We start from the raw sequence: 20699 nt of genomic DNA, 5'->3' as shown, positions 1-20699 counted from the left end.
AATTAAAATGAAATTTCAGAATTTTTTTAGCATAGAAATGACTTCTTTTGATGTAGATACAAAACTCACTTTTCCTCTAAACATCTGAGATAGAAATTGAGGTCTTTAGACTCTGGACCTTTAGCAATAATCAGTTCCCAGATAACACATTTTCAGCAGTGGTTCTCTATTTTTCTGCCTGGCTACATGATCCACCAGGCCACAGCCACGGACTGGCAACTACCTCTGACTTCCTTCTTGGCCAACGGAATCATTCAGCGTTGAGTCACAGCCCTGGCCTCCGACTAGTCTTCTTTGCAACAGTCTTTTTCCCATACCTTCTAAATTACCTCTCTTGCTGTCATTAGTTAGAAAACAATACTTTCTGAATTTTGAAATAAAAGAAATCACATGTTAATCCATAGTCTAGCTTTCTTGGACAAGTGCATAATTATCAAAGCTCATCACCAGTAGAACAGGCAACATTATGTATGGTATATTAGAGTCCAAAGCATACACACACCTGGATTTTAAGTTGCTTGAAGACGAAGTTTCTGACTTATACGCCTTTGCACCTTACACTGCACCCTGCCAGGTGGGAGCTCTGCATCTATTCTTCCCACACATATTTTTCCAACTTGTCAAAGCTTGTCAAGGAACTCATTTAAGAGTTTGAAGATCTATGGCAAAAGGAGAGCCTTAATGGATACCCTATATCTAGGGAAGAAAAGAGCAATTGCCTAAAATTAATAAAAGGGAATCAAGTGATTTAAAGAACTGCTTTGCCTTCCCTTTTAGAGATCTACAGAGGAACTGCCTTCTGGTTTCTACAAGAAGTCCTGTATGAGATGACATTTTAAAAACTATCAGGATTTGGTTTTTAACAGTTTTATGCACACAGTATTTTACTTGTACAGAAAGAGAAAGTAGTCCTAATGCATCTATGTAGAGGTAAAAGAAACTCAGTTTTAATTCACTTTGTCTTAGTCCAAATTATTATTAACTCTTTCAACAAAGAATGCAAGAGCATTACAGGAAACTTTTAAAACAATTGCATAAATCCTGACTGATAGCCATACAAGAAATTCTTGACATGTAAGTAACAATAACCAACAGCTAAAATCACTAATTGTCTAGACTCAACATTTGTTATATTGATTCGGAAGGGGGGGCAGCAAACATACAGTAGTCCCCCCCTATCCGTTGCTTCACCTTCTGCAGTTACCAGGTCAACCACAGTTTGAAAATATTAAATGGAAAAATCCAGAAATAAACAATTCATAAGTTGTAAGCTATTCTGCATAGCTTGATGAAATCTCGTGAGTTCCACTCCGTCCCACCCTGGATGCGACTTATCCCTCTGCCGAGTATGACACTGTGTATACTACCCATCTCTTAGTCACTTAATAGCCATCTCGGTTATCAGATCAACTGTCTCTGTATCACAGTGTTTGTATTCAGGTAGCCATTATTTTACTTAATAATGGCTCATTCACCTAATTTCATCTCATCACATAGGCATTGTATCATCTCACATCATCATAAGGGTGAGTACAGTACAATAAAATATTTTGAGGGCGAACACATTTACATAAATTCTATTACAGTATATATTATTCGATTTTATTAGTAGTGATTGTTACTCTCTTACTGTGCCTAATTTATAATTAAACATCATAACTATGTATATATAGGAATAAACCTAGTATATACAGTGTTGGGTACTATCCACAGTTTCAGGCATCCACTGCGAGTCTTGGAACGTATCCCTGCGTATAAAGAGGAACTATGATAGAGCCAAAGTTCAAAACCACATGTCTCCTAAATAATTTAAATATGTGTTTTGGTAGATCTGCCCTTCTTCGGTTTGTAATGACCACTACAAAAATAAAAACCAATCATTCTTTGAAGTTGAATGTCAATATAAAAATACAAAGAGTTAACTCATTGATAGCCCTGTTATTGCCTTATCATCCTGAACCCAGAATTCAGCCCTTCTGCTAGTTTCCATAGAAAATTATCTCCAAGAATCTCCTGTTTTCCCCCAACTTTAAATAAGATTAAGGGGTTCCTGAGAAGTTGAATGGCCTCTCACCAGCTCTATGTTCCTCTCTCTCTTCTTCCCTACCTGGGAACTGAATGAGCGTCTTCTGTTGCTTAAGCTCCTTAGAGTTACACTGCTTATCTAAAGTAGTTCTTCCAAACAAATCCAGCACTATCGCTAACCTATGTCCTGGAAAAAAATATTCTTCAACTTGATCCACCTCCTTTCTTTCATTTCTCAATGAGCTCTTACATATTGTCCTAGCCCTTGATCTTTTCATCTCTGAGTTATATGATTCCTTCACATAACAAAGGGGATTTTCTGCTTTGATTATGGCATCTAAATTTTGCAATTCACCTTTTGCTCTACCCACTCCAATTAGTGGCCTTATCCAATCTGGACCCAATCTCAGCTTTGGCTTAACTCTGTCCTCCCTATTTCCCCAATCCACTGAGATATATCTGATACCAACTCTTATATAATAGCTGTCTAAAATTCTCTTTCTTGAGCTCCAGATCTGTATTCCCAATATCCTGCCGTGTGTTCCCAGGTTCTTCAAATGCAATAAAATATAACTCATTATTCATCCCCATACTCTTCTTTCTCACTTTTCTCCATTTATGGAGTTATCATGCCTCTAATCATCTCACCCAGAAACCTTAATTTTCTTAGACTCCTCCCTTTTGTTTAGCACTCTGTATCTAAGTAGACACCAAATTCTGTCAATTTTGCTCCCTAAAGATCTTTCATATATTTACCTCCTCTATCCTTCCTTTTCACTCACCAAGTTTAGGCCCATATACCTTCTTTAACCACTGATGTCTCTCCAGCATCATCCCTCTTCGAGCCTTTACGCACAATGTACCAGGATAATAATTTTCTTCCCATCTTCTCTCAGTGCTTACTACCATGTTTCACACTCAACCAACCTTCAATAAATATTCATTAATTATAGGAGACCTCACACCTTTCATAGATTGCCTCTCTCTCCAGCCTATGTTTCTTAGGATTCTTCTAACTGTTATCTTCTTATCCTTTTACATCCAGCGGAAGCTTGCTATTACTCTTCATTCTACCAAATAAATGCAAGGCATTTGAGTCCTACATTCTAGCTCAGGCTTTATACTCTCTCTCTCACCCTCTTTGCTCAATCTAGTCAAATCCAAGGAGTCATTCCCAAAATATACTATGCATTGTCCCACCCTTTGCTTTTGTTCATGCTGCTTCCAAAACACAGAATGTCTTTTTCTTCATGTCTTTCCCTGTCTGTTTTCCTACTTTTAAGGCCCAGATCAAATGCCACTTTCTTCATAAAACTTACAGATTCCTCCAGACAGAATTTCTTTCTTCCTCTTCTTTCCCTCTTTGAAACTTAAGTTTATAACTTGCTTTGTACAAGTATTTTCCTTCTCTCACTAGAAAAGTAGTACCACAGAGTCATTCAAAGCAGTGCTTTTCAGACCACCTGCAACACAATAACTGGAGTCTTGTTAAAAACAAAACAAAAACCCAATAATCAGAGTTTCTTGAGGTGAAACTCAGAACTCTGCATTTTACAAGAAGGTTCCCCAGGAAAGTACGCAGTGAAGGTAAAGGCCTTTGAGTTGCAGAAATGAGCCCTGAAGTTTGTCAGACTGGGAGCTGCATTTCAGTTATATTTCTGTTAAAAGGTAATTTTCAGAAAAAGTTAAAATCATGACCCTGATACAAATAGAAAAGAAAAATAAAGTTAAAGATTTAATTTAACTCACTCAATGAGGGAACCAGGCAGATTTATAACCTGTTCAAAAAAAAAAGTCTGAAAAAGACACATTTACAGAGTTGTAAAATGGCTAAAAGATGATGTAAGATGACAATCAGATAACCCAAAAAAATGTACAATAAATCAAAGACAGTGAAAGGCAAGTGTCAGATGACCTGGAAGGCGTCCTCTAGGCAATGCAGAGTTTTCTATTGAAACAGGTATATTTTTCTACACCTCTTACTAGTTGTGTGACTCTTAATATGTTACTTAACTTCTCTGAGCCTCAGTTACTTTATCTGTAAAATCGTAAAAAAATTTCATAATTTTAAAAAGTTTTAATAGGGATAATCCTACCTAATAGAGCTATTGTGAGAATTAGATGAGTTCATAAGCACAAGAGCTTAGGACAGTGTTGAGTACATGATGCTCGACCAACATTACCCAGTAGTAGAGTAGCACTAGTGGTAATCGTACTATTAACTCTAAATTCCTTGAGACCTGTTCTTGTGTATTAATGAATGTACTCATTTGGTCAATCAATTAATGTGTGTTAAATACCTATCCATTCTAGGTTTGGGTGAGTAATAAAATAGTCTGTCCTCAAGGAGTCCAGGCTAGCTGACGAGATTAGAACTTCAGTTCCAGTTTCTAAGTTGCTCTCCCAGCTATACCCTCTGCTGGGTGTTAAGTGGGGCGACTGATAAAAAAGAGTGTCTTCTCATCGATGATGGGAGTTGGCAGGGAGACAGCAGGTCCATCCTCTTGGTGGTACAAGACAGGTGCCATAAGTTCTAGAATTCTTATCTTCTGACCTAGAGAAATAGGTGCTATAAACAGGGTAAATCCTGGAAGCTTAGAGATCTCTTAATTGTCTTAATTTTTTCTAATAAACAGGGTATAGATTTCTTAGTTCTCACAGAACTTCTGTCATTTTAAACAGGTGTCTTTGTTTAAAAACAGATCTTCAGTAGGATGTTTTGTGCTGTTGCCAGCCCCTCTGTGGGCTGGGTAATGTGTATGATTCCTTGGGATTTTGTTTTAAAAAATGTAGCACTTGACTTTTTGCCAAGTAAAATAATAAATACTCTAGTGTGGAGGGTGGGGGGATATACGTGATATAATAAATGAAAATAGAGGTATGTGAGCACAGTTGATAAAATGTCTAGCCATATCTAGAATGTACAGACTGCTTACAGAAAAGCATTGTAAAGGTGAATTTGAGCTGAATCTGGAAGGGTGAGCAGGAAATCACTAAGGAAGCACAGTATGCTAAGAATTACTGTGCTAAATCATTACATATGTTAATCTTATTTAATTCATACGAGTTGTATAATAATGACTCTCTCTAAGTAGGTACTGTGTTAGGTCCTGTTTTAAATAACCGTCGTTATCCTATTTTATGAAGGAGAAAAAACCTGAAGCTTAGAGAAGTCAAGGTACTTTTCCAAAATAATACAGCCAGTGAGTGGCAAGGCCACACAATTCATCCTACATAACCTCTTTCCAAAGTGTAGACAATATCATCTCAAATTACTAACAGAAGAATCAAAACCCAAAGAGATTATGAGATCTCCCAGAAGAGATTGATTAGAAATTAGGTCTCTAGTTTTAAAGCCCAGGCAGAAGGGGAGGAAGAGCACTCGAGAAAGAGGGAGAACGCACGACACCTGAGCATGGAGGAGCTTGGCATGTCCCCAGGAGCCAGAAATATTTGGAACTCAATATGCATTTATGGAAACAGAAACAGAAGACAAGGTCACTAAAGTAGGCAGGAATTGTGAAAAATAAATTATGCCAAACTAAATATTGCAGACTCTGTGCAGGAGGAGATTAGAAAAATGATGAAGGGTTTTAAACAAGGGAATGAGCTCAAAGGTTTAGAAACTGGAGGCAGGGCAGTTTTGAAGCAGCAAAGGCTAGTGTTATCAAGATCAAGAGTTTTGAAGTCAGACAAACTGACTCTTGTCACAACCTAAGGAAAAGAACATCTTTGCACCAGGATCTTCTCTGTAAAAATAAATATAATAGGGTCATTGTGAGGTTTAAATGAAACTTCAGCACCTGCTACTGTACTTCAGCTATAATAAGCAATTAATAAATGATGGTGGTAGTATTAACAGTTGTGTGTTACAATTTTTGTTGTAATACAAATATTTTGAGACCTACCTAAGTTAGGTCTTTTTGAAGGAAGAACATGTTAAACACACTTACTGATGCTTGTTTGCCTGGGTTGTTTAGAAATAAACAACACTGCTTGACTTGTTCAGACATAGTAGATTGATCTGTATCAAAACAGCAAATCCCAGGAGCACAAAGAGAAGCAGATTTCAGGAATGGCATGAAGTTAAGGGTTCAGTTTATCAAACATTTCTTGTGTCCCTACTGTGTGTCTAACATTATATTACATGCTACATATATGAAAGTAGTCAAAAGTCTACAATATAGTTCTTTTGGTTGATTTTCTTTATTCTAGATCCCTGGCTGCTTCTCTTATTTACAACCTCACCCTTTTCCCTTAGGTTTGATATTTACACTACTTTTGTAGAAGTGATCTTGGTTTCCCTATTTCATTACCCATTCCTCAACCCCAACCCCAACCCCTGACCTTGGACTACTTCCTTTCCTGGCTACTCCAGGTATATGAGTTAGATTACACCTTGTCTGATCCAAATCTGTCCTCAGTACCATACCCCGGTTCCAAGACACTTTGCTACTATAGTGAAGTTAAACCAATTCTCTCCATGGCTGGTACTAGATGAGTCGTTATGACTGTGCTTGAGAACTTGGGTTAGCAAGAAACAGGATAATGAGTGAGAGACTCCTATATTAGAAATTCACTTAGAGGTATAGAAGAAGTTGCAGGGGGAGAGAAAAAAGAGAAAGAGAGACAGAGGCAGAGTAACTTCAAAGCATAACTAAAATACTTTTAAATGTATAATATTCTAAGTTATTTGTATTTTTTCAACTCCTCTTATGTCTTCCAAATCTTCAGTAAGCCTTCCACTACCTCTAAACCGCCCCCACAACACACGCATAGTGTGAGTGGTGGTGGAGGGAGGGGCTATGTGAGGAAATCATGCAGCCAAGTTCCACTGCAAACAGAATAGAGACAGCACACTCAGAACAATGAGACAGTCCATAAATTGAACCATAAGCCAGAGCAGAGTCCAAGGTAATACTGGAATCATGGATGTCTGGAAAACTGACAAAAACACTTAGGAAGTGCTGATCTTTATCTAAAAGTTGTGTAATGGGGGCTTGAATCAATCTTATCTAGATAGAAAACAAAACTGATGTTCATAACCAATATTTAGGTCATGGTTTCTTCAGAGTCATTGAAGATTTGGCACAAACCGCATAGGTCTGCCTTTCTGATACTCCCATTATCTTCCCTAAAGTTGGCACCATTCTCTTAGCCTAGGTTACTGCAACAGTCTTTCTGGAATCAGCTAACATTTTCTTAAAGAGCCAGATAGTAAATATTTCGAGCTTCATGGGCCAGATGGTCAGTTACTCAACTCTGCGCTTAAGGCCTGGAAGCAGCTGTAGACAATATGTAAGTGAATCGGTATGGTTATGTTCCAATAAAACTTTATCTATAAAATCAGGTGCTAGGCTTTCTGTCCTGTTCCTTCTGTTGTCCACATTATAGTCAGAGTACTCTTTCTAAATGTTACGTCTCTGTTTTAAACATTTACATCACTTCCAATTGCTCTTAGGATAAAGTCCAAATTCTTTAACAGAGCAAACAGATTTCATCCCAGTAGCCTCCTCTCTAACCATTTCTGGCTTCTAACTCAGTTTTTCAGCACTACTGAACTATAAATTCCCCAAGTTCCTGGCTCTCTTCCCTCCATGCATTTCCATATGCTGTTGGAATCATCCTCTCTCCTCCATGCCATACACACCACCATCTCGCCCCTGACCCCAGCTTAACTGAAACCTATTCATCTACATTTCAAGTTTCTCATTAAATGTAACTTCCTCCAGGAAGCGTTCTTTGATCCCTAAGTTCTCACAAAGTGTTGAGATTGCTGGTTTAATTGTTTGGGACCTATTAGTCAGAAGCTCTGTGAAGAGAGGAAACTGGTTGGTCATTAATCATTGCATTCCAAGGGATTCAGTAAATAATTGGTGAATGAGTGGATTCTTGACTGATGAGGAAGGAAAAGACAAGAACCGACCTAAAAGTGGAGAGGGCCCTCAAAGGCTAACTGGTAGAGAACAGGCTGAGATTTATATAAACTGTTCCCTCTTATCCAGAATCTGCTCCTATAGCATTTTATGCTTTGCTGTTGCAGAATGCAGAGAGGTTTAAGAACATACATCTTCCAGACTTTCTGAAGCAGCAACCAAAGTATTGAATGGTTTCACTTTTGTCTTGCTCTCTAAACACAATCTGTTCACCTCTCTTTGGTTCCTGATCTCTAACCTCATAATGTTTACGGTCTTGTATAGTGTCCTTTACATTTGGTAATTCACCTCTCAAAGTGATTTTGGCTTGCCTTTCTGACCCATACTCACATTTCCTATATCATGTAACGGGCATATTCCATATGCCAGGCTTATAGGACTAATTTTATGAGCCAGGCCTATGGGACTTAATCATTTAATCTTCATTCAACCGTCACGATAATGTTGCAAGAGATTTCCTTTTATTACTCCCACTTACAGTTTGACAAAATTAAAACCTAAAGAGGTTAAGTAACTTGCAAAGAAACAAAGCAAATGGCAGAGTCACAATGAGAAGAAAGTCTGACTCTAGAGATTGAGTTTCTAATCTCATAGTATTTTAAAGTTTCCCTAGGACTATGTCTGGTTTTTTTTTCTTGCCTCTCTGAATACTGTTCTGGTACAAGCCCAGAAGTCCTCTGAAGTCCTGCAAGTTTCATCCCAAATCTCATGGACAGCATGACTGAATCCAAGACAATCATAACTAAGATTTATTGAGCACAGTGACTGTGTTAAGGGCTGTTCATGTGTTACCTCATTTAACATACCCAGACCCTAAGAAGAAATAGCTCTGTTGTACAGATAAGGAAATATATAGAGATGATGTGAAAAGTATGAATGAGGTTGAATGACTCAGGCTATAATTATCCAGGATAGTAGATCATAACTAACAATGTCTTAATTATTTATTGCTGCCTAGACAAACTGTCACAAAACTTCATGCCTTAAAACAATAATTTACTAGCTAACAACTCTGGGGGTCAGCAATTTGGGCTGGACTTGGCTGGGAAATTCTGCTGGCTTTGTCTGGGCTTACTCATGTGGTAGTAGTCAGCTGTGGTGGCTTGGCTGGGCCTTGATGGTCCAAGGTGGTTCTCTGGTGACGAAGGCCAGCTTCAGGAGCAACCAACTTGTGCTTTGTCTATTGTTCTGCTCTTACTGTCTTGAAACTCCTGATAATTATGGAACAAGGGGTCCTGCTGAGCCTTGCAAATTATGTTGCCAGTTCTACTGGTGGTTGATGCTGGATGCTGGATGCTGGCTGGGAATCTTTCTCCGTATAGCCTTTCATCATCAAAGAGGCTAGTCCAGCCTCTTCGCATGATGGCAAAAGCTTTCCAAGAGAGTGAGAGCAAAGCCTGCAAGGCCTCTTGAGGTTTAGGCTCATAATTCCCACATCATCACTTTGGCTGCCTTTTATCGACTAAAACAAGTCCCAAAGCAAGCCCAGATACAAGGAGGCAGAGGTTTAGAGTTCATTTTTTGATGGGAAGAACAGAAAAGTCACAAAGCAAAGGGGCAAAGGGGACGAATTTGTAACCATTTCTTGCAATCACAGAGGAGGTACATGTTTAAAGAGAAATGAAATCATTTCAGTCTTGGATTAATATTGTGATTAAGGTTTTTCCTGTGGTAAATCATGTAAAGGTATCAAATATTTAGATAATATAGGTGTAGAATATAAAAGAGAATCCTGATTGGACGAATTTGAGAGTTGTCAACATGTTGGTGATAGGTTTCTGAATAAACAAATCAGAACTATCAGTAAGATTGCATTAATTAAGGTGAACAAAGAGATTTAGTCAACCCTCTAGATCACCCATTCTTCTTCTCATGTATCTCAACCTCTCTAAGAGAGATCATCTACGATTCTATCCAGTTTCTATAGCCAACTCAAGGTCTGGTATCTCTGGGCAGAAGTACAGCCTTCTCTTTTATGTCCAGATATGGCTATATATAACTCAGTGACCTATAAACTAAAAATAAGTTACTTGATCCCCACTCTCAACCTAATATACAATGATGGATCAGAAAAAGAATTAACAACAATAAAAAATTCCATTTGAAAAGGAAACAGTAGGAAACATGAAGCAACCAGTCATCCTTAACAGTTTCCCTTTCTCTCCAGACAGGAATTCTTGCCCTGACTGTGGAAGAAGTATTCTGATTAACCCATCTGAATGACTCTGGTTGTGCCTGCAGTGTCTCTGGGTTTATTCTCTGAGAAGTTCTTCCTTGTCCATTATTCTCTAGGTTCAAAATTGAAGTTGATGTTGGAGAGTAGACTCTCCTGGAAACTGTTTGAGGACACACACAATGACAGACTTTTGCAGGTCAGATTTATGGTTTTTTTAGCAATACAATTTCCTCAAAAACTTCTATGCTATTCGTCTCCAATCCATTACATGTGCCAGGAATCATACCCAAAGTTCTTTCCTGGGCCTAGCTCTTAAACTTGCTTATTCTCCAGTTTCTATGCTCTACTCAATAAACTTTTTATTGTTTTAATAGTGGTTACTTTGAAGTAATCTTAAAAAAATAAGTGAAGGTAATACCCTAATCTGATCTTTGCTGCAAGGCTAAATCTGTTTCTTTGGCTGAGGAATCTTAATTGGAGGACTTTTTAAAAGTCTCTGAAAAAATAGTTTTTTCTTCTCATGTTTGGACTACAGAAATAGTTGGATTTTCCAATCCTGTGTTTCCAATTTTCTGTACGCTCTATTTCCTTCCATCTCTTATAAACCTGTCAAGTCTTATGTGAGCTCATTTCTTGAAAAAACCTTGTTAAATTCAGCAAGAAGCAATCGTTACATATTTATATTTCAGTTCTTTCTAAATGCCTACACGCCCACCCCCACTAACGTCCAGCCACAGAAGGAACATGGTCAGCCTTCTAAGTTGAGTAGGTAAATTTTTTACCAAATGTTTTGCAATGGCATTACAAGGATCACCTGTTTTCAAACCTGCGGGATCTGTTTCCTCACTGCCAACTGTCTGACTGCTTAGGTAATGCTATACGTTTTAAGATTTTGTTAGAAGTCCCTAATTTTCAGGTATCCATTTTCATATTAAAGTCAAGGCTAAATTGCTCTAATAAAGAGACCCCAGAAATAAGTGACATAAAGAAAATGGAAGTTCTTTTTCCTCTCACACAAAGTTGAGCATAGACTGACAGGCATTCTCTTCTACGAAGTCATTCAGGACCCAGATTCCTTCTACCTTGTTGCTCCATCCTCTCATAGGATATCTTCCTCATCTTCAGTTACAGCTGATCACAGACAGGTCCATGGAGGCAAGCCATCTTCTTTTAAAAGGATAAGGCAAGAGTTGTACTCATCACTTCTATTTGTATTCCACTGGCAAGAACTTACCCTCAAAATCATACCTACCTGATAAACAGGATAAGAAATATAGTCTCCAGCTGAGAGAACTTATGACCAGAAAGAAAAGAATAGATTTTATGGTGACAACCATTAGTCTGCTACAAAAAATAATAAAATAAAATAAGCTGAAAACATACCCAAGCTTAAGAATTCTCAAGCAAAAAGAGGTAAGTAAAGATTTTGTTTCTCAGAGAGAAAGAGAATGACAGTCTAAAGAGAGAGAGGAAAAAAAAAGAAGGCAAAATACAGCTGGTGAGTACCCAAGTTTCCATTTTATTACTTCTAGTGATTTTCTGAATATATTTTATAAATAAAAGTGTTTTTCATTTCAAAGGAATTAGATAAAGACACAAAAAGAATATCAAGATAGAATAATGATATGAGGAAAAATCAGAAGAAAATGGAATAATGAAAGTCAAAGAGAGAAAAAATTTCAATTGCCTGAGAGAAGACAAGAAATATTAGAAAAGTAAACGTTCTTTAGATTTGAAGATTTAGAGGTTACTGGTGAATAATCATGGCAGAAGCTGGATTTCAATGAACTAAGGAGTAAAAATGAACAAAAGAAAATGAGACAGCAAGCATGGACTAGTTTTGTTTTGTTCTGTTTTAAAGAACTCTCACTTTTCAGGAAAGAAGAGATAAGATGGTGACTAGTTAGGACTGATTCCACTTGCATGTGAACTAAGATGAGAACCAGGCCCCAACGGCTGAGTTGAAGTATCAAGTCCCATAGACTAAGGCGGTCCAGTTATAGCTGCCAAGCATATATGCATTTTGAATAACTGGAAGAACAGAGCACTCTGCATCTTAGGCTGGTGAAGTTTTTCCCAAGTTTGGAACCACTCTTGGACGTGGTAGTTGAATCCTATAGTAATGGGGTTCTGGGACCTCCAGAGACAGTGTTTCCATCTCTACTCTCATAGTCAGTAATTGCCACTTCTGTATGAGATCAACAGCTAATTCCCTGGAGAGTCATGGGATCCAAGCTGGGTGTGGAAATGAAGGACTAAAAACACCTCAGCCACAGCTGGAGTTTGAGCAAAATCCTCCCCCTTTAGAATACCAATGGGAGGTGGGACAATAAATATGAATTTAGAGGGATATGATCAGCAACAGTAAAACATAAACTTAAGGCACTTTTGTTTGGCAGACTAAATTAGAAATATGAACCCCTTCCATCCCATATCCCCATAAGAAAAGACCCAGAATCAACAAATTCCAATAAATTCTAATTAAAGTTAGTGCTGTTTCTTCAAAGTGGCAAGGAAGGTAACAATTTCTTGTTCTTATAGGATAAAGCTGAAATTCCTTTAAGAAATATCATTTCACAGATTTGCATGCAGTCAAGATGGCAGAGTAGGTAAATATTGTTTGCCTCCTCTCATGACATCAGAATTACAACTAAACTACAGAACAACCATCATTGAGAATCGCCTGAAGTCTACCTGAACATAAGTCCTACAACTAAGAACATACAAAGGACACATCCTTGAGACTTGTAGGAGGGGAAGAGATACAGAATAGGCTGGTCGTACACCCATGTATGGTGTTTAAAAACTGGGATGGCTATTTTGGCTGCAGAGGTCTCCCCGGAAGAACAAGGGGTCTCAGCTCCACACCAGGTTCCCAAGCCCACATTCCAGTGCCAGGTAGAAAAGTCCCCACAACTTCTGGCTGTGAAAACCAGTGGAGATTGTGGCTGAATGAGATGGAGGGCAGGTGGAATTCCTCTTAAGGAGCCCGTGCACAGACTTACTTGCTGACGAATTCACTCACTCTGAGCTCCAGCACTGGGGCAGCTGCTCAAAAGGTGCCAGGGACATATGAGGAGGAACTCAGCTGTCAGGTTTCAGGGCAAAGACTAGAGGGGCAGCTTTCTTTCAGACAGAAGCGCTGGTGGAGTCTATTGTTTCTTTGTTGAGAGCTCCCCTTGCCCAGTGTGCAGACACAGGTGCCACCATATCCAAGTCTTCGTCAGCCTGGATAACACTGGTTGCCTCACTGTAGTGATTCCCTGTGACCCTGCCCTGCCCAACTTGCAGTCCCACTCACCCAATTCTGGAGGCTTTTCCATACAAATGACCTGTTGTGGCTCACACTGCGGACTTTTCTAAAATCCCTCAAAGGTTCACAAATGACAAAGAAGCAACATCTGGCCTCAGCATGCCCAAAGCAATAGTGGCAGCCAGCCTCAGTTTGTGACTTAGCCTCTCTAGGTACCTCCAAGTCCAGTGTGGGTGGTGGCCATCTGTAGTTTGCTTGGGGACTTATGTCAGGTGGCCGTGGGAAGATCACAGGCTGAAGCTGAACTTGGACTGCAGTGGAGAAATAGTCCATTAAACACCATGAACAACCAAGGTGACAAGGCAGAGCAGAAAGAAAGAGAAATATCTCCAGAAAACAAACTTAAACACACAGAAATATGTGACTTAAATGACAGAGAATTCAGGATAGTACTTCTGAAAAACTGAATGTGATCCAAAATAATTCATATCAACAATTCCAGGAATTGAAAAAACATTCAGCAGAATGAGTTTTTTAACAAGGAGATTGAAACCCTCAAAAAGAACAAAATAGAACTTCTGGAGATGAAGAACACACTAAAAGAGATGGACAATGAAATAGCAAGCTTGGGAAATAGGGTCGACCAAATGGAGGAAAGGATCAGTGATATCAAAGACAGAAATCTAGAAATAACTCAGAAGGAAGAAGAGAGAAACTAAAGAATGAAAAATTATGAAAGAGAGATACAAGAACTAGCTGATACCAACAGGAAAGGAAATATAAGAATAATGGTCATTCTCGAAGGCGAAGAAAAGGAGCAGAGATTAAAAACATTTTCAGAGAAATTGTTGAAGAGAATTTCCCAAATCTAAGGAATGAACTGGAGCTTGGAATTCAAGAAGTCAACAGAACACCCAATTATCTCAACCCCAAAAGGCCTTCTCCAAGACATATTATATTAAAATTATCAAAAATTAATGACAAAAAATTCTTAGGGCAGCCAGAGAAAAGAAGATAGTAACTTATAAAGGAAAACCCATTAGATTATCGTTTGACTTCTCAGAACACCATATAAGCAAGAAAGGAGTAGAATCAAATATTCAAACTATTATATGAAAGGAATTACTAGCCAGGAATAATGTATCCAGCTAAGCTCTCCTTTAGATATGAAGGAGAAATAAAGAATTTTCCAGACATAAAAAAAATTGAGGGAATTCTCCTCTACGAGGCCTGCATTACAGGAAATACTGAAAGAGGTCAGCTCATCTTAAACTAAATTAAAAAAAAAAAACATAACTATGAGTAAGGCAGTCAACTAGCAGGCAGATAGAAGCAGAAGAGTGCAACCCTTACTAAGAACAGAACATTAAAAGCTTAAACAATAAGAAGAGATTTGCTATTACAAAATAGTAATGAACGCTCAGCATATGTAGGGACAAATTGAGACAACAATAACAAAAGGAGATTCAAACATCCAAATTCACAAAGGGGAATGGAGATAAGGCACACACAGAAGAAAATGGACTACTATGTATATATAACGATCCTCTATATGTTAGTAATGGTAACCACGTGCTAAAGATTCAGAACTGAAGGATATAACAAAACAAGAAGGACTGGGGGAAAATCCACAAAATCCAACTAAAATTTAAAAACAAAAACAAAAACACAAGGACAAGAAAGCAATGGAAATACCGAACTACCAGAAAGCAAAAGATAAAATGGCTATAGGAAAACTTCATATTTCAATAATCACCCTAAATATAAATGGACTGAACTCACCAATAAAAAGGCAGAGTAGCAGATTCGATCAAAAAACAAAACGCAACCATTTGCTGCCTCCAAGAGACACATCTCAGTTCCAAAGACAAATATAGACTCAAAGTAAAAGGGTGGAAAATGATATTTCAAGCAAATGGCATTCACAGAAAAGCAGGAGTGGCGGTACTGGTATCGGATGAAACAGACTTCGAAATAAAAAAGGTAAAGAAAGATACTGAGGGACACTTCATAATGATAAAGGGAATCATGCACCAAGAGGACATAACACTTATTAATATCTATGTTCCCAATCAGGGAGCCCCGAAATATATAAAACAATTATTAACAGAACTAAAAGGAGAAACAGACCAAAGTACTATCATAGTTGGGGGACTAAGTACCCCACTGTTGGATGTGGACAGATCATCCAAACAGAAAATCAATAAGGAAGTAACTTCATTAAATGACACATTTGACCAACTGGACATAATTGGCATATATGGAGCCTTTCATCCCAAAACAGCTGCTTATACATTCTTCTCTAGTGCACATGCAATATTCTCAAGGATTGGCCACATACTGAAACACAACAAATACAGGAAGACTCAACAAATACAGGAAGACTGAAATCATACCAACCATATTCTCTGATCATAATGCTTGGAAGTTGGTGGGAATTGTAAAGAGAGAGCAGGAAAAACCACAAATATATGGAGATTAAACAACATCCTACTGAAGAATGACTGAGTCAGAGAAGAAATAAAGAGATCAAGAGATACATAGAAATGAATAATAACAATAGTACAACAGATCAAAACTTTTGGGACATGGCAAAAGCGGTAATAAAAGGAAAGTTCATATTATTACAGGAGTATCTCAAAAAAAACAAGAATGAGCCCAAATAAACAACCTAACATTTCATCTTTAAAAACTAGAAAAGGAAGAATAAATGAAGCCTAAAATCAGCAGTAGGAAAGAAATAATCAATTTTAGAGCAGAATTAAATGAAAATGAAAACAAAACAAAAAATAGAAAAAATAAATGCAACAAAGAGCTGGTCCTTTGAGAAGGTTAATAAACTTGACAAATCCCTGGCTAGACTCACTAAAGAGAAAGGACACAAATAAACAAAATCAGGAGTGAAAGAGGAGAAACTAAGACAGACATCACAGAAATACAAAGGATCATACAAGAATACTAAGAAAAAAGTATATAACACCAAATTTAATAACCTAGAAGAAATGGACAAGTACTTAGAAAGATACAGCCTTCCTAGACTGAATCAAGAAGATCTGGAAAATCTAAACAAACTGATCAGCGGTACGGAAATTGAAAAAATCATCAAAAACCTACCAAAAAGTAAAAGTCCAGGACCAGATGGCTTCACCAGTGAATTCTACCAAACATTCACAGAAGATTTAATACCTATTCCCTTCAAACTCTTTCAAAAAAACGAAGAGGAGGCAATACTTCCCAACTCATTTTATGAGGCCAACATTATCCTGACACCAAAACCTGGTAAAGATAACGCAAAACAAACAAACAAACAAACAAACAAAAAAACTATGGACCAATATGTCTCATGAACACAGATGCAAAAATCCTAAATAAGATACTAGCGAACCAAATACAGCAACATATTAAAAAGATTAAACACCATGATCGGGTGGGCTTCATCCCAGGGGCACAAGGATGGTTCAACATATGCAAATCGATTAATGTGATACACCACATAAACAAATTAAAAAATAGGAATCATATGATTATATCAATAGATGTAGAAAAAGCCTTTGACAAGATAATAGCATCCATTTATGATCAAAACACTTAACAAAATTGGTATAGAAGGAAAGTACCTTAACATAATAAAGGCCATATATGACAGACTCTCAGCCAACATTATACTTAATGGTAAAAAACTAAAAAAACTTTCCCTCTAAGATCAGAAACAAGAAAAGGTCATCTACTATCACTAGTGTTATTCAATATAACATTGGAGGTCTTAGCGAGTGCAATCAGGCAAGACAAAGATATAGAAGGCATCCAAATAGGAAATGAATAAGTCATACAGTCACTATTTGCAGATGACATTCTCTATACAGAAAACCCTAAAGACTCCATAAAACACTACTAGAAACAATGAGCCAATACAGTAAAGTTTCTGGATACAAAATCAATATTCAAAAATCCAGTGTTCCTATACTCTAATAATGAAGTATCAGAAAAAGAAGTGGAAAAAAAATTACTTTCATAATTGCAACAAAAAGAATAAAATACCTAGGAATAAATCTAATGAAATGTGTGAAGGACCTATATAATGAAAACTATAAGATCCTATTAAAAGAAATTGAAGAAGATACAAAGAAATGGAAAGACAGTCCATGTTCTTGAATTGAAAGAATCAATATAGTTAAAATGGACTTATTACCTAAAGCATTATACAGATTTAATGCAATCTCCATCAAAATCCCATCGGCATTTTTTAAAGAAATAGAACAAAAAATCATCAGATTTGTATGGAAGCACAAAAGTCCCCGAATTGCCAAAGCCATCCTGAGAAAAAAGAACGAGGCTGGAGGTATCACTCTGCCGGACATCAAATTACACTTCAAAGCAACAGTAATCAAAACGGCATGGTATTGGCAGAAAAACAGACACATGGATCTGTGGAACAGAACTGAAAGTCCAGAAGTAAACCCATATTTATGTGGGCAAATAATTTCAACAAAAAAGCCAAAAACATACAATGGAGAAAGGAAAGCCTCTTCAATAAATAGTGCTGGGAAAACTGGAAAGCTACCTGCGGAAGAATGAAACTAGACTGTTGTCTATCACCACACACAAAAATTAATTCGAAATGGATTAAGGACCTGAATATAAGACCTGAAACAATAAATTGCACAGAAGAAAACATAAGAACTAAACTCAAGGACCTTGGACTTAAAGAGGATTTTATGAATTTGACCTCAAAGGCAAAGGAGTAAAAGCAAAACTAAATGAATGGGACTACATCAAACTAAAAAGCTTCTGCAAAGCAAAAGAAACGGTCGACAAGGTAAAGAGACAACCATCCGAATGGGAAAATATATTTGCAAGCAACACCTCTGATAAGGGCCTAATATCCAAAATATACAAAGAACTCATACAACTCAATAACAAAGAAACAAATAATCTAATTTAAAAATGGGCAGAGAACCTAAACAGACACTTCTCCAAGAAGACATACAAATGGTAAACAAATATATGAAAAGATGCTCAGCATCACTAGCTATTAGGGAAATGCAAATCAAAGCCACAATGAGATACCATCTCACACCTGCTAGAATAGCTATTATCAACAGGACAAGTAATAACAAATGTTGGAGAGGATGTGGAGAAAAAGGAACCCTCATACACTGCTGGTGGGACTGCAAGTTGGTACAGCCACTATGGAAAACAGTATGGAGGTTCTTCAAAAAAACTAAAAATTGGTCTACCATATATGATCCAGCAATCCCTCTACTAGGTAGAGGGATTACCCCAAAGTCTTGAAAATATATATCCAAAAAGATACTTGCACACCGATGTTCATAGCAGCATTATTCACGGTGGCCAGGACATGGAAGCAACCGAAATGTCTTACAATAGATGACTGCATAAAGAAGATGTGGTACATATATACAATGGAATATTACTCAGCCATAAGAAGAGATGAAATACTGTCATTTGTGACAACATGGGTAGACCTTGAGATAATCATGCTAAGAGAAATAAGTGAGACAGAAAAAGTTGAAAACCACGTGACATCACTTATATATGAGATAAAAACCTAAAAGCAACAAATGAACATGACAAAGACTCATGGACATGGAGAATAGATTAAAGGTTACCAGAGGGTAGGGGGTGGGGGGAAGTAGATGGCATAAAAGGGGTCAAATGTGTGGTGATAGAAAGAAATCTAACTATGCGTGGTGAACACACAATACAAAATATATATGATTTACTGTTGAATTGTACACTTGAAACTTACTGGATTTAATTAGCCAATGTCACCGTAATAAAAAAAAAAAAGGTAAAAAGGACAAAATGTAAATGGCTAAGAAATATATGAAAAAATAAGTAGCTTTATTTGTAATGAAAGAATGCAAATAAAAATAACAATGAGAAATCATTCTCACCTACACCTCTAACAGGTAAAGGTCTAAGGAATGTGCTGCTCTCATATACATCGGATATTATCTTTCTGCAGGTCATTTTGACAATATGAATTAAAAGCCTTAAAAGTAAAAAAAGAAAAAGTCAATAACTACATATCTATCAACAATTACTTTAAATGTAAATGAATTAAATACTCTAATTAAAAGATAGAGTGGATAAACAGGTAAGAAACCAAAACATATGCTGTCTCCAAGAGACTCACTTCAGATTGAAAGACACACAGAGACTGAAACTAAAGGGATGAAAAAAGATGTTTTATGAAAGTGGAAGCATATGAAAAAAGGCTGGGGTTGCAATTCTTATACCAGACAAAACAGACTTTAAAGGAAAGGCTGAGAGTCAAAGAGACATAGAAGGACCAACTCAGTTTTCCCACTTCTGGGTATTTATCCAAAGAAACCCAAAACACTACTTTAAAGGGCCATGTGAATCCATATGTTCATTGCAGCAGTGTTTACAGTAGCAAAGATATGGAGGCTCTCTAGGTGTCCATCAATGGATGAAGGGATAAAGAGGTAGTATATATACACAATGGAATATTATTCAGCCATAAAAAAGAATGGAGTCTTACCATCTCCAACATATGGATAGACCTAGAGGGTATTGTGCTGGGTGGAATAAGTCAAACAAAGACAAATGCCATATGTTTTCATTTACCTGTGGAATCTAAAGAAAAAAATTAACTAACAAAACAGAAACAAACTCATAGATATAGAGAACATTTTGATGGTTACCAGATGGGAGGGGGTTGGGGACTGGGTAAAAAAGAAGAAGGGATTAAGAAGTACAAATTGATAGTTACAAAAGAGTCATGGGATGTAAAGTATAGCATAACAAATATAGTCAGTAATATTTTAATAACTATGTATGGTGTCAGATGGGTACTAGATTTATTAGGGTGATCACTTTGTAAGTCATTTAAATGCCTAATCACCATGTTGTTCACCTGAAACTAATATAATATTGTATGCCAACTGTATTTGGAAAATAAAAAATTATAATTATAATAATTATTATATATACCATGTTGTATATCTGAAACTAATATAATATTGTATGCCAATTGTATTTGGAAAATAAAAATTATAATAATTATATATATAGAGAGAAATACCATTTCATGGAAAAAGGAATAGATTAAGCTTTCTCTAAGGAAAACAAATGTTTCTTATTCCAATGTGTGCTTATGTTCTAGGTGACAGAGATCACTTTGGTGGGAAGACTGAATGACTATTGATTCACCTTCAACCATGCTTATGAGACCTGAGCCCATTACTCTTTGGAGCCTCCCCCCTCCCCCCATACCAAAAAAGAATGCTCACTCAGTCAGATGAAGTCAGAAGCATTTGGG

General features: G+C 37.2%; 1 protein-coding gene across 2 annotated transcripts in view; it reads right to left on the bottom strand.

The window, feature by feature from the left end:
* TLCD4 (TLC domain containing 4) overlaps nucleotides 1-20699 on the bottom strand; it is an 84024-nt gene that overhangs the window by 56470 nt on the left and 6855 nt on the right. The window contains exon 1 of one of the 2 annotated variants that reach the window (XM_039869530.1): nucleotides 503-659. The exons of the other annotated variant lie outside the window; for it this stretch is intronic. The gene's annotated coding sequence lies outside the window, so the exon portion shown is untranslated. Of the gene's footprint in view, nucleotides 1-502; nucleotides 660-20699 lie in introns of those variants that run through there. 2 annotated transcript variants of the gene reach the window in all.

The sequence above is a fragment of the Pteropus medius genome, unplaced genomic scaffold, assembly GCF_902729225.1.
Source record: "Pteropus medius unplaced genomic scaffold, Ma_sr-lr_union100, whole genome shotgun sequence".
Lineage (NCBI taxonomy): Eukaryota > Metazoa > Chordata > Mammalia > Chiroptera > Pteropodidae > Pteropus > Pteropus medius.
The sequence above is the reverse complement of the archived record's forward strand: the minus strand, read 5'-3'. Positions and strand labels throughout refer to the sequence as shown.